The sequence below is a fragment of the Eublepharis macularius genome, chromosome 2, assembly GCF_028583425.1.
Source record: "Eublepharis macularius isolate TG4126 chromosome 2, MPM_Emac_v1.0, whole genome shotgun sequence".
NCBI classification, from domain to species: Eukaryota; Metazoa; Chordata; class Lepidosauria; order Squamata; family Eublepharidae; genus Eublepharis; species Eublepharis macularius.
In genome coordinates, this window is record NC_072791.1 from 140,294,625 (window position 1) to 140,315,717 (window position 21,093).

The following is a 21,093-nucleotide window of genomic DNA, read 5'->3' on the forward strand; positions in this document are numbered from 1 at the left end:
TTGGGGAGTAGTAGGGTCAGGGAAAAATACTGGCAGAGTTATCACTTGTGACACATGGAACCCGGAAACCACTTTAGGTAAAAACTGTAGACTGGTACACATTACTGCCCTATCTGGATAGATCTGTAGGAAAGGAAGGGTCTACACTAAGTGCTCTGAGCTCCCCAACCCTTGTGGTTGACTTAATGGCCAGTAAGAATGCCATATTTGCAGACAGAAGGGACAGAAGGTCAGTTGCCAGTGGTTCAAATGGTTTTAACATCAATTTAGCCAAGACTACCAATAAGGACCACTGGGGAACTAGGTGGGCTCTGGGAGGGTAAAGGTTGTACAAACCCTTCAAAAACAACTTCGACAAGTAATGTGAAAAAACTGTCTTTCCATCAATACCCTTATGGAACGCCGATATGGCTGCTAAATGAATTTTTATTGATGAAGGTGCCAGCCCTGAATTCTGTAGGGATACCAAATAGTCAAAGATATTAGACAGGGACCATGTCTCTGGACTTATTGTTCTAGCGTTTTCCCACAGCACAAGTCTGTTCCACTTATAAGCATATGACTTTCTGGTGGATAACCTTCAAGCATTAAGTAGAACATTTGCCACTTCACTTGAAAACTGCATGCTCTCTACCCTATGAACCGCGCTGTTAGATGCAGTTTATTCAAATCATGGTGATGAGTGCGCCCATAGGTAAGCAAGTCCGGAGCCAGTGGTAGGTGAACATAACGCCCTTTGGCTAAGCATTTTTCAGTATTATGGAACCAAGGCTGACAATGCCAAAATGGATCTATTTGTATGCATGTAGTCTGGCCTACTTGCACCTTGCAAACCACTTTGTGGATCAGTAGAATGGGAAAGGATGCATAAAACAGTTTCCCTGTCCATTGGATCTGAAAAGCATCTCCCAAAGAATTCCTGTCTTCCCCCCAGGAGCAAAACCTGGGGGCTTTCGTGTTGCTCTGTGTGGTGAATAAATCGATTTGTGGAAACCCCCACTGAAGATAAATTTGGTGTACATATTTGTCTGTTAAGACCCACTCGTGATGAGACTTTCCCACTCTGCTGAGGTAGTCTGCTTTCATGTTGTCTACTCCGGCAATATGCAAGGCTGAAAGCCTTGCATATTGGCCCATTCTCACAGATGAATAATAGCTTCTTCACGAAGCCTCTTTGAGGCCGTTCCTTCTTGCTGTCAGGGTCTGTTTGTATGTTGCCTGACAGGAAGCAACCTGACTAACGCTATGTTTAATTCTTCAGTTGTTTAGTCTTCTTTTCCCTCTAGGCCCCACCTGCGAGGAGCCGTTTCCATGGGAGAAGACACTGTCTTATCTTTTCTGCAAGCTGAGTCGACCTTGACTAGTGTTCCCACAGAGAACTCTCCTGCTATGTGAACTCTGGGGGGGAGGCTGGGCTCTGAGAGTGTGAAATGTAACAACTTCTATTCTGTATCTCATTCCTAACAATGCCTTGTTCAGCCAGGGTCTCAAATCCTGGAATATGGACGTCTAGGCCTGAATGCTGTCTTTCAAAACAAAACCTTTTGAAATCAAAAGACCTTGTCTTCTTGCAGAAGGGAGTAAGGCAGACTCTCGTGTCTGGAATGCCATAGTCTGACACTAGCTTGTTTATATAATATACTGTGGTTGTATTGTCCAACAGGACTTGCACTCTCTTGCCCGAAAGCATATCTGAGAGAGAGTTAAGCGTGTAGTAAACTGCTTGTAATTCCAAAAAATGTATATGCTTCTGTTTCTCAGAGTCAGACCAAACCTCATTCATTGATAAATCTTCCCAGTGCCCTCCCCATCGTTCTAGGAAGGCGTCCGTAGTAATTGTGGTTTCATGAGTATACATGCCAAATTCTACCCCTCTAGACAAGTTATTACTATCTAACCACCACACCAAGGATCATAGGACTTTCCTAGGAATTGACAACTTGGCATGGGGGGATTAAATCCCCAGGTGGAAATGTCTAATAAACCATAACTGTAAGGTTCGTATTTTTAGATATGCCAAAAGGACTACCACAGTGGTAGAAGCCTTCAGCCCCAACAAGACCTGTATGGACTGTGCAGATTGGAACGTATTGGTCTGGAAACACTGGACCTTACTGGACAAGCAGGTAAGTCTATCAAGAGGTATGTCTGTCCTTTTAGATATTGAGTCTAGCACTGCTCCTATAAACCTTATGGTGCATTTAGGTGCTAGGTCTGATCTTTCTGTTGATTATTAGCCCCAATGAATTGAATGTATTCAGAACAATGTCTCTGTGTTCTTCCAATTCCCCTGACAAACTAGCAGTAATAAGCCAGTTGTTAAAGTAGGGGTAAACAAAACATTCCAGTCGCCTTAGGTGAGCCACAACTGCTGCGCATTTCATAAATACCCAAGGCGCTGTGGCCAAGCCAAATGGGAGTGCTAAATATTGAAAAATTTCACCTTTGAACACAAACCTTAGGTATTTCCTATGCTTTTGGTGTACTGAGATGTGGAAATACGTATTCTGCAGGTCTAAGACCGCAAACCAAGCATCGGATGAAATTCTGTTTATGACCCATGGAAGTGTTACCATTCTAAATTTTGGAACCCTCAAATGGGCACATAAACCCCTGAGGTCTAAGATAGGCCATTTTCCTCCATCCTTTTTGTCTACTAAAAAGAAATGTGAGAGGAAACCAAAGGGCGTCTCTGATTCAGGTACCCTTTGAAGAGCTCCCTTTTGTAACAAAGTGTGAATTTCCTCTTGTAATTCAGGTAGAATATTGTTAGGGACCCTTGATGGTAAACAAGGAGGAGGCAAGGAATAGAATTCTAACCTGTAGCCTATTTTAATTATTGACAACACCCAACAATCAGATGTAATGTTTTGCCATGCCTAGTAGAACCTAAACAGTCTGTCTTCAAACAGTGTTGAAGCCGGCGGCTCCTGCACCTTTAGTCAGAACTGGTTAGTCTGGCTCTGGTGCAAAGCTTTAGGATGCCCAGATTGCTTCCTTCTTGATTGACTTTGGCCTGTGTATGGCATTCTATATGGATACTATGGATGATTAGGTTGGAACTGATAAGAATGGAAATCACGCCTCTGGTGGTAATCCCGCTTCCCTGAATGCTTGAACATCGGGCTTCCAGCTAATGCAGGTAAGATCCATAAGATCTAGCTGTCTGTCTATTTTTCTTCTTTTTAGACAGATATTCATTGGTCTTTTCAGCAAACAAGGAAGCACCCTTGAATGGCATATCTTCAATTTTTGCTTGCGTCTCAAGAGGCAAAGCCATCAACCTAAGCCATGCATGTCTATGTAACACTACTGTAGTGTTAGCCCTCTTGCTGAAGCATCCAGGACATGCCTGCTGGCACTGATTTGTTGCTTAGACAGCACCAAGGCTTCCTCATAAATGATCTTAGAGAGATATCTCTTTTCCTCTGGCAAGTTCTACATGAAGGCAGCCATCTTTTGCCATAGCTTGGTATCCACTCATGATAGTGAGATAATTTGCCATCTTGATAGTCAGCAACACAAAGAAGGCTCTCCTGACTATAGCAACTGGAATATCCATGAGAAACCAATCAGGAGTAACAATAAATGTAAATTCCTAGACATTCAATAATAAATATTTACTTTTAAAGTGACTACCAACACAGTGCTGTAAGATACTATAAATACAGTTTATACACCAGTTTGGTGTAGTGATTAAGAGCGCGGGACTCTAATCTGAAGAACTGGGTTTGATTCCTCACTCCTCTACTTGAAGCCAGCTGGGTGACCTTGGGTCAGTCACAGCTTCTAGCTCTCTCAGCCCCACCCACCTCACAGGGTGTTTTGTTGTGGGGATAATAAGAACATACTTTGTAAACCACTCTGAGTGGGTGTTAAGTCATCCTGAAGGGTGGTATATAAATCGAAGGTGGTGGTGATGGTTGTTATTATTATTATAAATATTAAATTCATAGAAAAATAGATATATATCATAAAGCATCCATTCAAAAGTATGCATACAACAATAATTAACCATATGTACACGCAACATACAAATATCAACCCGACTAGCAATATGTAAAACTTCAACAAAGCTATCCTTTTAAATCCCTTACATCCAAGTCGGGGAATAAAGCTCCACAAAAGACATGACAAAGCAGGTAAGAATTGGTGATGATGTTATAAAGTTCATGAGTCCGTTCTTGCTTTTCTTTTTCACTTTTTTCTTTCTACAGGAAAACAGCGTGGATAAGAAAATAAGGAGAGTCCAAGCCCATCCGTGCTCTGCCCAAACTGGGGCCGGCTTGCGTTTCTCAGTTTTCGTCAATGACTTCCTCAGGGGCAAGGAACCAATCCACACTTCATTTGCTGTGACAAATAAATCAATACCAAAACTCATAATAGCATATATAATCCAAAATCACGAAACCACCCTGCTTGTAAACAGTATATGTTACTCACTCTCATATTGATTTGTACAAACTCATTTCCGAGGAGCGGTGTCACGTGACCCTTAGTCGAGCGCACACCACCACTGTACGATTTCCATTTTATATTACAAACCCTTCATTTTCTTAAATAATACATCACTGCACTGCTAAACATATATAAAGACGTACCAAAGCAATGTACTGTTAGAGAATCTAGCTTCAAAGAAGCAATATTACAAAAAACAGGTTAGTGTCAAATCATTATTCAAGCCCACTGGTCTTAAGGTACCTAAACCTATAAATCCACTTAGCTTCCTTAAGTAACATATCTCTTTGAATTGCCTGTTGGTATCCCCGTCTGGATACATATAAGACTGTAAATCTGAATTCATCTTCTCTCTGATGTTGCTCCACAAAATGCTGTACCAGGGGGACTTCCCAAACCTTGTTCCTAAATCTAGAGAGGTGTTCCAAAATACGTGTTCTTTTTTTTTTATTAATTTTTTTTATTTTAATTACTAACATCAAAACTACAAAACTACAAACAGAAAAAGGAAAAAAGAAACAAGGGGGGAGGGAAAAAACAACATAAGAACACAAACTACAACTACAAGTATTGTATTCCCTTCATAATACAATTATTTAAAGTTAAACTTTCTAATATGCTATTAGATTGGTAGATCTTATAAGATACGAAATACAGTCAGGATCAGGTCTTCTTCCCCCCCCCCCCCGCGTCTCGGTCTCAGTTCTCTTTGAACAGCTACAATAGCTGCGCTCACTCCCTCCTCCCCACTCCCCCCTTCAGATTCTGGATCTTCTTCTTGCTCGAACTCTTGATGATTAAGCACAAAATCCTTCAGCTGTACTTCCGATATTATCTTGTAGGCTTGGTCTTTATATCTAAACCAGATACCTTCCGGAAATAACCATTTGTATTTTATATCACGCTTTCTCAGAAGAGCTGCAAACCTTTTGTATTTGAATCTTCTTTTCCGAGCTAGAAATGGAACGTCCTTCAATATCTTAACCTTGTTGCCAAGAAAGTCCAAGTCCACGTTAGTCGAATTATATAAAATGGTGTCCCGAGTCTTCTTAGATGAAAAGTCAATAATAATCTCGCGAGGCAGCTGACGCTTCGTTGCATATTTTGAAGATGTCCGACGGACTTCCAGAATATCGCTTTTTAACTCTTCTTTAGTTGCCTTTGCGAATGACGCCAAAAGTTCCAACACCAGATCCTTTAAATTTTCACTTTCCTCCTCCTTCACATTCTGTAAACGCAATACCGTCTGAGCACGATCCACTTGTAGTCCTATCAGTTGATTCTCCAAAAGCTTTACTTCTTTGTTTGTAGCTCTCATGAGTGTTGCATTTTCACGAGTAGATTTCTCTGCCTCGAGCGCTACCTCTTTAGTGGTTTTCACTTCATTTTCAACTGAACCAACCCTTTGTCCGATTTCATTTAGCCTATCAACAAAGGGCTTCATAGCTTCAATGACCGACCGTTTAACCACCTCTTCAAGAGTCTCTTCCTTCCCCTGCAACGCAGCCGAAACCGATTTGCCCACAGCAGGGCTCTGCTTTTTTGTCGCCATCTTGGGGGGGGGAGTCCGCCAACTAAGTTCCAAAACTCAATGAAGGGGAAGATATCCGAACCTTCTTAAGCTTCAACTCCCACCAATCCTTCGCATACGCTTAAAGTAACAGAAGGGGTCCACTTACTTACAGGTTTTCACCTTAAATCTTGTTGCCGTTCTCCATGGCCCGGCAGCACACGATGTGCTGCGCAAGTCTGCCGGCCTCCATAGGAGCAGACGGGCTATTTACCCCTGGATCGACTTCAGGGGGCTCTCCCCGCAGCGCTCCAGACCCTGACCCCCTACCTGGGAGTCCTGGGGGTTAACCCTCGCAGGTCAACCACCCGGTCAGGCTGCTCGGCCGCTTCCTCCCGGACCTGCGGAGAGGAGCGTCCGACATGGCCAGGAAAACGAAACCGAATCCCCAAAATTTGTGTTCTAAGTGAGCACATTGTGCTTCCTACACTGCTTCTGGCAGTGAAATATCAAAAGGTGTACTACCCCAGCAGTCTGACAGGTAGAAAAATATCTCAACCTGGTGGCCTCTTGTTGTTGATTGATTGTACCTGCACCCCCCATCAATGCTAAGGGAGACACGTGACAATGGCCACATCTATAATGACCTATGGAAATGGGCTCTACAATGTCCAACTGCCTGAGATCAGAGTGAACCACCAAATCCTTGGTGCTCTTGGTCTTCCTGAGGCCAATGGTGGGTGGGATCTCACAACCCTTTATCTCAGTAAGAAGCTGCCAGTGCTTGCGAACAATCCTACTGATTGCCCCCGACAGTGGGGTTTAATCTAGTGCCCTCCTTATTCTATCTTCCCTGGCGTTGGTCCTAGATGAAAACAAATCCTCTCTATCAATATAATGTGCTCTAACTTGTGCCCGTCTAAGGACATCTCTAGGGGATAACCTCTTTCTCTAAATGCTCCCACCATAACCTTGCTCTCCCTTTCAAAGTTCTGGACTCTAGAAGAATTCCTTTTGATCCGTAGGAACTGACCAACAGGTATATTTAACCGTGTCGGGGATGGAACGACCCAAAATCCAGATATGAATATCTATCCATGCTCTTCCTATAAGGTCGTACCTGTAAGGTGTTACTCTTGCTTCTATATACAACTACATCCAGAAAATTAATTTGATGAGAATCAAACTGCCAAGTAAATTTAATGTTACCATCTACAGTATTTAACCACTCACAAAAGTCTTTAACTGAATGGGCTTCTTTAAATATGCAAAAGCAGTCATCTATGTATCTCCTGAACAGGCAGATGTTCTGATGGTAAGGATTCATCACCTCATCATATATACGTATCGCCTCCCACTCAGCCATAAATAAATTAGCAATACTAGGGGCCATGGCGCACCCGATAGCTACTCCCCTGATTTGATAATAATAAGCGTCAAGAAATTTGAAATAATTTTTCTCAAGAATCAGATCGAGTAATTGAAGTAAAAAAGCCGTGGGGGGGGGGGTGAGTCCAAACCACATGAAATTAACGCTGACTCCACCACTCTTCTTGCTGATTCATGAGGAATAGATATATAAAGCGAACAAATGTCCAAAGTTAATAGGACCTGATCCTCTTCTATCGGTGTCCCTTCAATCAATTTAATAAAGGACTCATGTCTTTAATGTAAGCAATTATCTTTGAGACTTCTGGCTGGAGTAATGTATCAAGATATATGGCTAGTGGCTTCAAAACTGAGCCACCACCAGAAAAAATAGGTCTCCTTGGGGGAGGGAATTGACCCTTGTGGATCTTAGGAAGAATGTAAAAGACTGGTACACGGGGCGTGGTCTTAATCAGAGTTGATCCTGAGTAAAGCTTCCTGCCTACTGCATCAGGCTTACTTATCCACCAGTTTCGCCATACTGCCTTGCCTGTGCTTGGATTGAAGCTCTTCTGCAATCATTGAGAAGGCTGGAGGGTGTGTGAAGAGGTGAGGGCATTTATCCTGTTTAATTTTATACAGAGACTCCACCTCCCTTGCAGTTGCAAGAGTCGAGGTAGGTTTCTGGAACAGGCTATCCATGATATCCACAAAGCCTTCAATCATAGGGAAAGCCACTGTGTCCTGTGTGTCAGAGTAAATATATTTCAGGGTGCTATCCCTTGGCTTCTGCAGCACTGTCGAGATGTCAATATTCAGCGATTTAGCCATACAAAGCATCTGCTCAGAGTAAAGCTTAAAATCAATATTGGGGGAGTTCCATTCCAAGTCCCCCACAGTCTCCTCCGGTGATGGATCCGAGGTGCCCATCGGGCTACGTTCCGACCCTTTCATCTCCGGCTCTGACCCCGACTCCGATCTCGGTTCTGAGGTGATGGTGTGCAACCAAGTATACCAAGTTGACTCCGACTGGTGAGGAAGCTTCGTCAGAACCATCCATTCCAAACCTGACGATGTGTACAGGAAAGGCGGGTTCATGTCACAATCATTGGGATATCAGGCTGGTGCCCATGGTGGGCATTGATGAGCCTGCCTGTCTCAGTCCATGGGTGGGTAGCCCTGTCACTGAGAGCCTACTTCCATCTCGACGTCATCCACAGGCAAAGGGGACTGTGACCTCGATCTCCAACAATGAGTGTGTCGTCTCTCCACGCACAGTTCCAGTGCAGGTTCTGAGATGGATTTATCACAGTTCTGGGACTTACATCATGGCTTCTCTAGATGTTTAGTTTTCTCCTTGTGATTCTTTGGTGGTGGGTCTGAAGGATTCCTCTCCAGTCCCATCAGTGCCAGGGATCCAGCTGCACCTTCCACAATGTGATAGAGCAGGCTGATGTGGAAGTCTCTCTAGACTGTGACCGTTTTCGCTGCTGACCTCGAGGTTGAATGGTTGGGTCCGACAGGATGTCGGATCTTGGCTCCGATGTCGATGCCAACTCCTGTACTGGCTCCAAAACAGGTCGGGCTGTGCGCTCCACCAGGGCAGATACCTTCACTGCCGGACTACTTGTGCTTGACATGGCCTTCTCCCATAACACTGCTTTTAATCAGGAGGCACAATCCCCTCTTGCTTTGGGGGTGAACAGTTGGTAATGCTTGCACCTCTCCTCAACATGGCTCTCTCTTAGACACACTAGGCAAAGCAAGTGTCTGTCCATTTTGGCCATCTTAGTGCCATACTGGGTGCACTTCTTAAACAGCGATTTGTCTGCCATTGCAACTCTTCAGGGATCGGGATAAGCTGACTAATGGATGTGAATGCAACAATGCAACTCACCGACCCCATGATCTCCACAATGCTCTCTCTCTCTCTCTCTCTCTCTCTCTCTCTCTCTCACAACAAGAATACCTAAAGGCTATCTAAAACTACAACTACTGACTAACAACTATTTACAAATATCAAGAAAAACCAAGCTGATAGAAGCTAAGAGAGCTGTTGAGACATCTGTCTTTTGCAGCAGCAGCAAAAAAAAAAACTGGGGAAGAAGGGGGAGACCTTCCCGATCACGTGGCCATTTCGGTGGGAAGAACCAACTTGGAGCAGTTGTGGGGGAGGTTGCCCCCCCTTAATAGCCTTTAAGATGAGAAAAGTCCTGTTCCGTGTGGCTGGGTTGTGTAAAGAAAAAACGTTATGTTTAAGAGTATGGGAAGCCCTTTTGAGAGCTGGTTTGGAGGCTTCCTTGGCTGGAGAAATTCCCTCCCCTCCTTTTTTGGAGAGGCTTTTCGCTTTTGCTAGCAGTAAGTTATGTATGCTCTGTCCTTGAGTCAAGATAAGCTGTTCTTGCTGGCTAAACTATGCACCTACAGATTGGGGTTGTGTGCCAAGAGCTGCAGACTTGTCACACATCCCTTTTTGCATGTGTCAGGTGGTGTGGTCAGGCCTGCCTCACTTTGGTTCCAGCTTGAACCAATATAAACCGGCTGTTAACCACCATGGAGAAGCTTGTGGTGGGTGTCTATCTCAGACCTCTGCCCACGCCCTTTTGCTTTGCTTCTGGCTCTATCTGATGAGAAGGACTGAAGCTCCATCTTTTGCTTTAGCTATTTTGTGGACTCTTTACCAGGGATTTTTGCTTGCTATGCTTGAGAAACCAACTTGCTTTGCCTCCTAAGAATTCAGTGTGGTACGTAGAGCGTACTGCTGTAGATCTTTTTTTTTTTTTTTGTACTCACCTTGTGTCTTATGTGGGATAACCTTGCACTTTGATTTAATAAACCTTTATATTTTTACCTTGTGTGGGTTATTAGGGCTCTGAAGCCTCGCTGTTATAAAACCTTTGCTGAACTCACCCTATGTGTGCTTGAGATCCACCTACCAAACAACTATTCTTTGGCTGTGAACTCTGCCTGCAAGCTTACCCTTGCAAGGTAGACTTTGCTTTGGCTAAATTCCCTAATAGGCTCTGGAGCTTTGCTCCCTAACTCCTTAGCCTAGGGATAGACTGGGGAGCTAGTGGCAGCTTATCTGGTTTGCTATTTGCAACAGGACCTTCCAGGCAGCCTGTGTCCCTTCCCCTTAGCTGGGCTGGGCCCCAGGGGTCTGGAACTCCTTGACAGCCTGTGCAAGTGCAATCCCAATGTGGGACTGCACCAAAGACTGTAGATGAACATCTGAAGATCTGTACTGATCTTGAATCCATTATGAAGTACTCTGAAATCATTTACCAAATATAACTAAACCTTCCTATACTGTGGGTCAAACAGAGAAAACTAAGGTGAGAGCCTTAGTGGCAGCAAAAATCTAAGGGAAGTCTCCTAAAGGGAGAAAAATGCCACAGGCATACTGGTTCATAGACTATGAGCAAATGATACTCATTTTGGAATTATAAAATAAAAATGCTTAAAGCAAATACAGCGATTCATGTGTACCAAGACAATCATGGAGGTGAGCACCATACCACATGAAGCCTCTGTTTGTATTACTCCTCAGCCTACAGAAGACACTCATGAATCATGAACAGCAAGATTCTAGTCTAGTAGTATTTTAAAGACCAACAATATTTTCAGAGCATAAGCTTTTGAGAGCCAAGGCTCCCTTTATCAGATACAAGTAGAAAACCTTGACTCTTAAAAGATTATACTCCAAAAATCTTGTCCGTGTTTAAGGTGCAGCTGGACTTGAATCTTACTATTCTACTACAGACCATTAAGACTACACACCTGAAACTAAATTCAAGAATCATGAAATGTAGATATACAGTCACAGCACTGTATATCAGCACAGCACAGCACAGTCACTAGTCCACTACTATCTACTCTATCTTGGCAATAATTCTGGTAGTTACTCTGCTTCAGGCATAAATTTTTCCTAGCCCCAAGATCTTTTTAACTGAAGGTGCTAGAGTTTGAACCAAAAATCTCCATCATTCCACTTCCCCAGGAGCTGCTTTCTTACTTTCTCTGGCCCAGTAACTTTTCTTTCATTATTTATCATCTCTTTACCCAAGCAACTCTTCCATCCAGGCCAGCTCACAATCTGCAAGCTCTTCCCAGTCGTGAGGTCCCACATATTGAGCTGCTGTCACCACCTCCTCACATATTCCACTGGCAAATGCGCAATCTGGTCTATAATGTCCCTAGAATAATTACAGCTTTAATTCCCTCCCTCCTCCAACGTACAGCTCTTTGTGGATTAGCAACCAGAGTTTGGCTACCCACGTATTAATGAATGAATCTTTGCATTAAATTAGTGGTATCCCAAATCCAGGTGTTAAAAAGCCAGATTCTTAGAAATACCTGTGAAAATAAGCACAAATGTCACAATCACAGAGGCAGCTTCTTAAACCTACTTAGATCTAATATCTATGTCATTACAAATCAACACTTCTTATTTCCCCAACTAACTGATTATGGACATAAAAGCTCCAAATTTATTCTCTGTGAAGGTCGCTGAATATTTAGCTACTCTTGAAAGAAAGGTCACCTTCTACAACCAATCCAGTGATGCGCAAAGAGAAACATAAATGAATGTAGTGCAGTTCTGCTCGAGCAAGCCCTTGTGCAACCCCTAGCACATTCTTGCCTATATATTAGTGCCCAGAAACCACTTGCATAAAATATTGCACAAGTAGAAACACAAGAGGGGATACACTAAATTTGACTTAGCACAAGCAGCTACTATGGTCTTTCTTAAATTTCCACTTGCACAAGAGTTCTAGTGCAAGTGGAAATTTTGTGTTGGATTCAAATCTAGATTACTCAAGAAACAGCCACACGCATAAAGGATGTGTGTATAATAATGCTGCATAACAACCCGCAGCACTAAGTTAAAGCAGTAAGACATTTATAACTACTGAAAGTTTGTGGTAACAAAACAACATCATTCGATTTATATAACCATACAATCTCTCCAATGGCGGACAGAAGAAAAAAAAAGATTCTGTTTCCTTTACTTACTGGTACGCCATGACTAAACAAGTGAACTAATGCATCTCGGCAATAAAAACAGCACAACTTAAAAACTGTTTCATGGTATTTCCTTTGAACAAGCTCCATTCTGTGTTTACAGAATTTTTTTCTAGGCTCTGACTTGTACAACAAGACTTTAAAGCTGCTCTCACCCTGAAGGGAACTGACCAAATGACAAATAGGCCCCATGGAGTACAATCATCACATCAAAAGTCTTTTTAACAATTTTTTTAAATTTTAAAGTGCAAGGTACTCAAATATAAATAACAATGAATATAAAACAATTAATATTGGAGATGCATCTGTTTAAGACCTTGACATACATAGAAAGTAGATTGTATTCACGAGCGATTTCATTCGTAAATCTGCACTGAGTGGTTATTCATTAATATGTATGGATACAATATAGATTGCAAGAATAAATATGCAATAAATACTATAATAAATACTTCCGTAATATTACAATAAATAGCACATAATAAATATTGAATAAGCTATTGTGCTGTAGAATTGTGTTGATAAAGTCGTGGATGCAGTGGTACAAGGGTTCCTTACAGTATGATGTAGGCAGATAAGAGATGTATTCCTGCAAGGTAAGTTCAACTAGTCCTAGTTTCTCACTATATCCCTTTGTTTGTTTTAGGTCTTTCAACTGGCAAGACACCGCTCTTCGTGTATATCCACAAGGACCACTGTGCACGCCCCGCAGGACTGGGGTGCAAAAATCTCAGCTTGTCTGTTGTCCCAACAGGCTGCTAGCTTATTTCCTGTTTCATAATTTCTTTTTCAAGGAACAACATTCATATCAAATCATGGTCCTCTCTTATTCTCCAAAGGTTTGTTCCTCAATTTAAAGGAGTACTCACCCTGAAGGGAGCTATTTTTATGGATGATGTTAACACTGCGGGGGGGGGGGGGATTGATTTGCCCAAATAATTTCATTTATCTGTGTCACAAGAGTATCATTTACTTTTGAGCCACAGATATTCACATGCTAGAGACCAGCTAAAAGGGTTCAAAGAATAAAGCCTCAAGCAGACCACCACCTTCACAGAAAACGAGCCACAGATCACTCTATGAATACCTGTATAAATATTTTATGATCTACCTATGTTTTAGAATTATGTTAAAAATGGCTCCATGGATTTTTGTGTGTCTAAAAATGTAACCCTTTCCAAATGTTTCTTCATGCTACACTGAAGATCTTATTTAGCCACTTCTAAAATCATGTGCTGAATACTAGCTATCATATCAACGCAATTATCAATACCTCTAAATCTGTACTATGCTTTTCGGTCTTGAAATCTTGTAATTTATATTCATATAGACATTTCTCCTTGCTTAAATATATATTTGCATGTAATCTTGGTCTTCCTATGGTCAATTGTTTAACCTAGAGGCGTAAGAAGAAGAAAAAAGGGATACCTTTTGATTTAAATGAGATTTGCTTGGATGGATATGCAAATAGAGTAAGGCAAAGTAGGAAAAAACTTTACTTGAATTTGCATGGGAAGAGAATCCATGCAAGATATTCATAATAGCCAGACCAAGCCCACTCATACAGAAATTGAGCCCGGAGTTTGTATTCTCAAAGGTCAGTTGCTGAAATGGACGTTGCAGTAAAGTGCAGCAGGCAAAAACATATTCATTTGACCAGACAGTGGCAAAAGGCCTGGCTACCAGAATTTGTCAATCCATAGGCCTTCTACTGCCTGCCAATTGCTCAGACCAACACTGCATCTGAAGAGGGCTCTGAGGGCTGAGCACAGCCAATCCCAAGCACAAGTGAACAAGCAGAAGACAACCTCCAGCCATGAGGCTCCCAGTGGTTATATGAATTGTCATCTGACTGTACAGATTTTAGATGGAAAGCCGACTCTCTTGAATTGCAATTTAAAAAAATTTTTATATGGCAAGTATTGTTTCTTGCCTTCTTTTCTATACTAGCTATTTTTTTCTTAATAAGTGTTTTGTTGTTAATCCCCTCCATATAATCTGCCTAAAACCATGCCAGCTCATGCTGTAACACATCTGTACAAAATGAAGCCAAACTGAACACAGTATCCAATCTACGGTATGTATGGCCTGAGCTGTTTGACAGCTTTCTGTTTTCACAACTCCAGTCAAGCAGCAAGAACTAAAGGTTTATCAGCCCGCTAGAAGACCACCATACATGACTACATTTGGCTGGGTAAGTTGTACAGGCTTCGTTTAAAAGTTTCATGCTCAAAATGGACCAGCAGAACAATCCTAAAAAGAGTTATTCTAGTCAATGGGCTTAGACTAGAGCACCTCTACTTAGGACTGCACTGTAAAGATTGTCCAGGCTATAAAGCTGAAAGAAAAGCTGGGGAAAGGAAAAGATGAGGAAATTATGTAGCACATATTTTAACTGCACATTTTTACCAGACAACTAGGGAATAGATACTCAAGAAGCCAGACTCTGATAGTGGCAACTTAACTCCTAGCCAGACAGATTTTACATTAATCTGAATAGTTTAAGTAACAGCACCCACGAAAATAAGCAGACAAATAGTTGGCCATCTCTTTACACAGGTTCTGACTGTGCATTATCCTCAAAAGATGTCTACTACTGAGTCAGTAGGAGACTCAGAAATATGAGCAGAGAAAACAGACAGCATCTGATGCCCACCAGAAAAAGTGTAAGGGAAGTCATTCCAGGTGAAAGTCAACCACAGAGCACAAATTTTAAAATTCATTGTACCAATAAATGCAATTTTTTAAAGAAAAGAATTGATAGCTTTCCACAGTGATTTCCTTCCATCTAAGAGGTGCATTCTGAAGGACAGCAACAATGTACAAAGCACCACCAGAAAGGCAAACTGAGATCATCAACGCTCACACTCGTAAGTATCTTAATACCCTGAAACAAAGTGTTCACACATATATCAAGTAACTAAACATTTAGCCTTTTCCAAAAGACCTGAAAAGAACCAAGCATGGAGTATATCTTTCCTCTGCCTAGGCTATGGATTTGGGGAGGATAAAATAGGAAAGCCACAGAATTCAAAGAGGACAGTTTGAAGGAACTGGCTGGAGCTCTGGAGTAGCAGCAGTTGCCAGAGACACTGTAAACAATAAGCTACTCCACCAGGAGTCAAAGAGAATGATATTGCTGACAGCCTTATGATCCAACACACTACTAAAAAGCACTACAAATATGCATATAACATATCTAACCAGTTCTTTGTATAACGGCATGAAAGAAGAGGAATGGAATTCCCTGCAACAGAGGAGGATTTGTTTTACACTACAGTGAAGGCCCAGTATGTAAAGCATCTTCTATTCCCAGGCAGACAAACCTACCATATGAAACTGTTAAAACCAGGACATCCTGCCAGTGGGCTCTGTTTATTCATAGTCTCTGAGCTGTGTGAAAATGAGAACTGACAGTAAAGCCAATATAAGCAGTCTGTCCTCTCTGTCACACACTCAATGTGCTGGAACTATATCATGCTGGCAGATCAAATGATCTTCTCTTTATACTGATCATTCAGCACTTTGGCACATGCCTAAACACTAGCATTGCCTTTATTTGCCTTATTCCATATCCAGTAAGGAAAGAAAGCGGTGTAAAACTACAAACCCTCCCCCTTCCAACTCTGCATTAGTATATACTATTAAGTGTTAAACAGGAATCGGAAAATGCCAAACTTTGCTTTCATTGTTGAATAAGAGACCTAGATTTAAATGTTACAAATATTTAATCTAAATGGAGAAAGATGGGCAGCCATCTACCCCGCCTGTAGCAGTAGAAAAGACCAAGAATCCAGCAGCACCTATAAGACTAACAAATTTTTGGTAGGATATGAGTTTTTGTGATGTATCTGAAGAAGTGAGTTGTGACTCACAAAAGTGCATACCCTACCACAAATTTTGTTAGTCTTATAGGTGCAACTGAACTCTTGCTCTTAACTCAAACAATTAGCTAAATTTTGCAAGTGCAGCCACTCCTAACAAAAGCAATTATCCTGATTTTTTCCTCAATTTAGGCTAAACCAAAGACTGTTTGATTCAGCTTCAGTCAAGTTGGGGGTGATACAAGAAGTCTCTCTACATGAGAATAGGGAGATGCAATGTCAAGTATAGGGAGGTGCAATGTTTGCTGGGAAGCATAGTTTTAAAAGACAGTGCCTTCGGGGAGGTGAAGATGAAATAAACCCTCTCAGTAGTGATCTCTGCAAGCTCTGTGTAGAGAGGTGAAACTGACAGATCCTTTGGCTCTGCCTTTTTAACTAGGCTTCCCAGTTAACATTGCGTCTCCCTACACTTGAGCATCCTTGTATAAGACTTTAGATATGATGTTAAAGCACAATTGCTGAAAGACTGCTGTGAAAAAACAGCAGCCCCGCCCAAACAAGTTTGCTAGCTTATAAAAAACTAGTTTAGAGTAACTTCATCAAGGGCAGAAAAAATTGCATGAAGGCTGTTATGAGTCTTAGAGAAACTTCTGACATAGAAACAGGCTGGTTACCAGATGACAGCCAATTACTGGTAATTAGCCATCATCAGATCAGTATCTGTTAAAAAAAAAAAGAACATATTTATCCACGCTGTTAACACCTACGGAGGACTTACCTGCGGTGACGACAGAAACTTTGAGATGTGTTGGAATCTTTATATCTGTGAACCAGAAGAAAGATTTAGATTATGGATTTGTATCTTTTGACTAGTATCTATTGTAAATGATATATTGTGTATTTATTATACTCATTGTACTTGTTCATATTTATTATATTTATTGTAATATGGTAGGGATATTTGGTAGTATTTGATGCTATTAGGAGTTTATGTAGAGTGCTCAAGTGCCATAAATATGCACTATAAGTGCCATAATAGCACTATAAACAGTTTAGAGCTGTGAACATACTTTGAATACTGTATTTAGTGAGTGTGTTCCTTGGTGAGGTTTTTCCTCTGTTGTTTGGCTTGGCTTTGGACTGAGGCTGCCTTTGATTGTGTTTGCATGCATACTGAAGGCAGCTCTTTAGATCTAAAATTACTTCAGTCCTCATTTCAATGAGAAATTTCAGTTTCTATCCACTTTTGAAGAGTTAACTACTGCCAAATTTTGTAGGATCCAGAGCCTTTGTGCTTTCAAGAGGTTGCAGGCAGAAGAAAATGTACCTCAGTATTAAGGAAAATGGTGCACATTTTGACCCAAGTATTTACCTGCATTATAATATTACCTTCCCTCAAAGCTTCTGAAGGTGGTATATTGGAACTATATGCCAGACTACTAATTCATGCTGTTTGGTTGTACTTGCAGAGCCCTGCCATGTTGCTGTGATAGGAAGTTTGGACATGGGGCAGATGGAGAAATTGCTCTTGGACTACTAGAGGTCTTTGGTAAACCATGGTTGCCTTATACATAATAAAGTGATGAGAAGTTTGTGCAGCCCCTGACTACTTTTCCAATAATGTTAGGAGAGGGATTCGAAGAATACAAAGACATCCCATTAACTGGAGAACAAGAACATCACCCAAGAAGTGATGACCAGTTCCTGCCCTGTTGCAGTATGTTTGGACTTCTTTTATTGTATTCATTTTGAAACACATATATGCTACATTTCTACCCAAATAGCAATTAGAATGTATATTGAACAGTAAAACAAAACATACAGACATAACTGGGAATCTTAATGCATTTCATAGACACTTTTGATTGTTTTAAACTTAGAGTCAATTAGGAAATGTTAGCAAACCTAATTCTTATTGCTTTTCTGTGCTCTATTTTTGTAGGATTTATTTTAATGATCATATGTTTGATATCTTGCTTCTTTAAAAGACTAGAGTATAATTTCAATAAAAAGAAATATATAAACTCTAGGTTTCTGTGTGCCTTGATGAGAAAAAGCTTAGCAAGAAGAACCCTGTAAATAATGTACTGATAAGCAGAACTTGTTCATAGAGCAGACCTGTTTGGCAGGTCTTAACTAATTGCTGAAAGCTATCCAAGAGTAAAGATAAATCTTTCTTCTGGGATAGCGGAAGCTTTGGTAAAGACATGGGTAAAAGAATCCATTATAAGACCTCATCCATCCCAACTGCCTCCAGGCACCTGTTCACGGTTTCCACATTCTCCCTGGGATCTGCTGGAAGTGTTGGAAGCTAAGTGTCACCCGCCCAAATATCTAGATGACCCCTTCCAGCAACTTTACATAAATGCTAAAAAGCATGGGAGACAAGATACAACGCTACTGAAACCCATAGGCCAGTGGACAAAGGTTGGAGCAGCAGTTCCCCAGCACCACCTACTCTCAATGTAGGACCCAAAACAGCACAAAACAATGCCTCCCATTGCAACCCTGAAAGGCCAAAGCTCACTAGGTCCCTGACCACCCAAAAAGAGTTCTGCTGGTCTACACTGTGCAGATGCAATGGTGGCAAAGAAATATTGTTTGTCTGTTGCCATTACTATCATGGAGTAGGCTTTAAAATGTGCTCTAGGTTGGTGCTGTAGCAAAGACAGGTTTTTAGTTACCCTTGTTTTTAGTGTGTCCCAGTGAAGGAATACTGACTGCAGGTAAATGTTGTTCAGAGACCGCTAATGCTTAACCACCTCCCGCAACTGAGGGAGTCAACCAGAGTGTCATCTTTAGCTGCCATATGGATGGTGGTCAGAGCGACACCATACTTGACAGAGGTCACCCACAGGTAGCAGGCGGGCGGTTCAAGGTGATGGATGTTGTGTCACCTTATTTATGATCATGTTTTCTGTGGTCAGCTTCAGCACTTTGTCTTGAAGCCTGGGAAGAGACTTGTAGACAAACGAATTTGTAGACAGGAGCTCCAGATGATTGATGCTGAGATCTCTCGAGGTGACTATGGTTGGCTGAAGTTGTGCCTGCCACAGTGGCATCCCATCTCCACAATAAGGTATCTGTTATAAGTATTGTTTGAGGTAATGGTGGTATAAAAGGACTTCCTGGCACAGATGGCAATAGCAAATCCACTGAGGAGTATTGAGCACCGCTTATGGAATGTGAATAAGTTCTTTCAAGGAATCTCAAGGAAGCAGGCAACTGTGGTTAAACCAGCACTAAAGAGTTCTCGTTCTTTACCTGGTGAGCTGAACTACAGCTATGAAGGTTGGCACAAGTTCTAGTAACAGCTGGATCTGCCTGGCCTCTAACAGTGGATGATGGGGAAAAGAAACTTCACCAGGCAGATGATGCAAGTTCTATCCAAGAGAGGTCAGCCATCATAAAGTCTGGAGATGTTCCTATGAATTGAAAAGTTCTTAACAAGGTAAAGGTATGACTTTTTCCCTCTTGACATGCTGGCCAAGAGTAGGCATGATATGTAGAGCTGTTTGCATTTCATGAGGAATGAAGAGGCAAGATAGGATACGGCATGTGTGATGTCTAAGAAGTGCTGCTGCCACTGCATGCACTTGGTAAAACCCCTAAAGGCAATGGAGAGACCAGCCTCTTGTTCTTGGTATTAGGTTTCCTCTAAGACAAAAAAGAGGAACTTGTGATCAGACTAAAATGTCGAAGTAGGCATCTTTGAATTCGACAGAAGCAAACCAAACTCCTGATGTTACAAGGAGAAACAGATGCAAGAGTCATCATCCTGAACATCTTGGTGTGATGTACTTGTTGATCCCTCTCCTTAGGTTGAGAATGGGGCAGAGATGGAGTATCTTGTGTAAAATTGTAGATCCCTTGGGTAATGCATCTAGCCTTTTTTCTTCAGGAAGGAACCCTTTACTTGGAGAAGAGTGGATTGAGAGGAGCATATACCTAAATATTTTGAACAAGGGTAACAAAGTAAACTCTATGATGTACTCAGCATGATGATGGTGAGGACCTAGATGTCAACTACTATCTCCTCCAATAATGTGCAATGGGGACAAAGAGATGGGACAACTGGTGGGGAAAAGATGGTATAAGTTAAACACTGTCCATTTCTCTGTTTCCCATTTATTTTATACAGGTGAAACCATAAAGCTAGATCTCTCCATGATTAGCATATTGTCAAGTAATGCACTACTTAAAAAGCTTTGGATATCTTCTGCATCAGTATTTGAACAAAAGATTTTTTCATTTTATTTTTTCTTCATTTCACAGATCTGAATTGCTGTGAGCAAGCCATTGAATTTCTTTGTTCTTAATTTAGCATTAATATCTAACAGCCTGACTGCTCTGTTAACAGTGGGATATTTTTCTTTCAGTTACATGGGTGCAGAGAAAGATAACCATTTCTTTTTTTTCCTGATAATATATTTTATTTGAAAAACAGAATAATAATAAGAAACAATACTGAAAGAAAAAGAAAATTATTTAACATGGTTATATAAACCAAGAATAACTAAATATAACAAAACATATAAACTACAGACTATTTCTCCTCTCCATCCTCTTACTTACTTATATTAAAATACATTATATTCAGCATTTTATATTCAACATTTTAAATTACTTATTTCATAATTAAACCATTTTATTGATTGTTCTTAGTTTGTCTTAATTTTCAGCTACATAATCAAAAATGCTTTACTTTTCTGAAATTCTAGGATTTATATAAGATGTTAATTTAGGATTTATATAAGATGTTAATTTTGCCATTGACACATATTCATATAGTTTATTTATCCATTCTGTCTAATCTGGACAGGATTCTACCATTCACTTTGTTGCATATACTCACTCCTCTTGCTGCTATCTCCATATATTTAAAAAGTTTACTACGTTTTTAAAAAT

The 21,093-nt window shown here is 41.1% G+C and overlaps 1 protein-coding gene across 2 annotated transcripts in view; it reads right to left on the minus strand.

The window, feature by feature from the left end:
- The window catches only part of LOC129323326 (USP6 N-terminal-like protein), a 161,074-nt gene that overhangs the window by 96,394 nt on the left and 43,587 nt on the right, over nt 1-21,093 (minus strand). The window contains exon 2 of one of the 2 annotated variants that reach the window (XM_054969845.1): nt 16,964-17,008. The exons of the other annotated variant lie outside the window; for it this stretch is intronic. The gene's annotated coding sequence lies outside the window, so the exon portion shown is untranslated. The remainder of the gene's footprint in view (nt 1-16,963; nt 17,009-21,093) is intronic. 2 annotated transcript variants of the gene reach the window in all.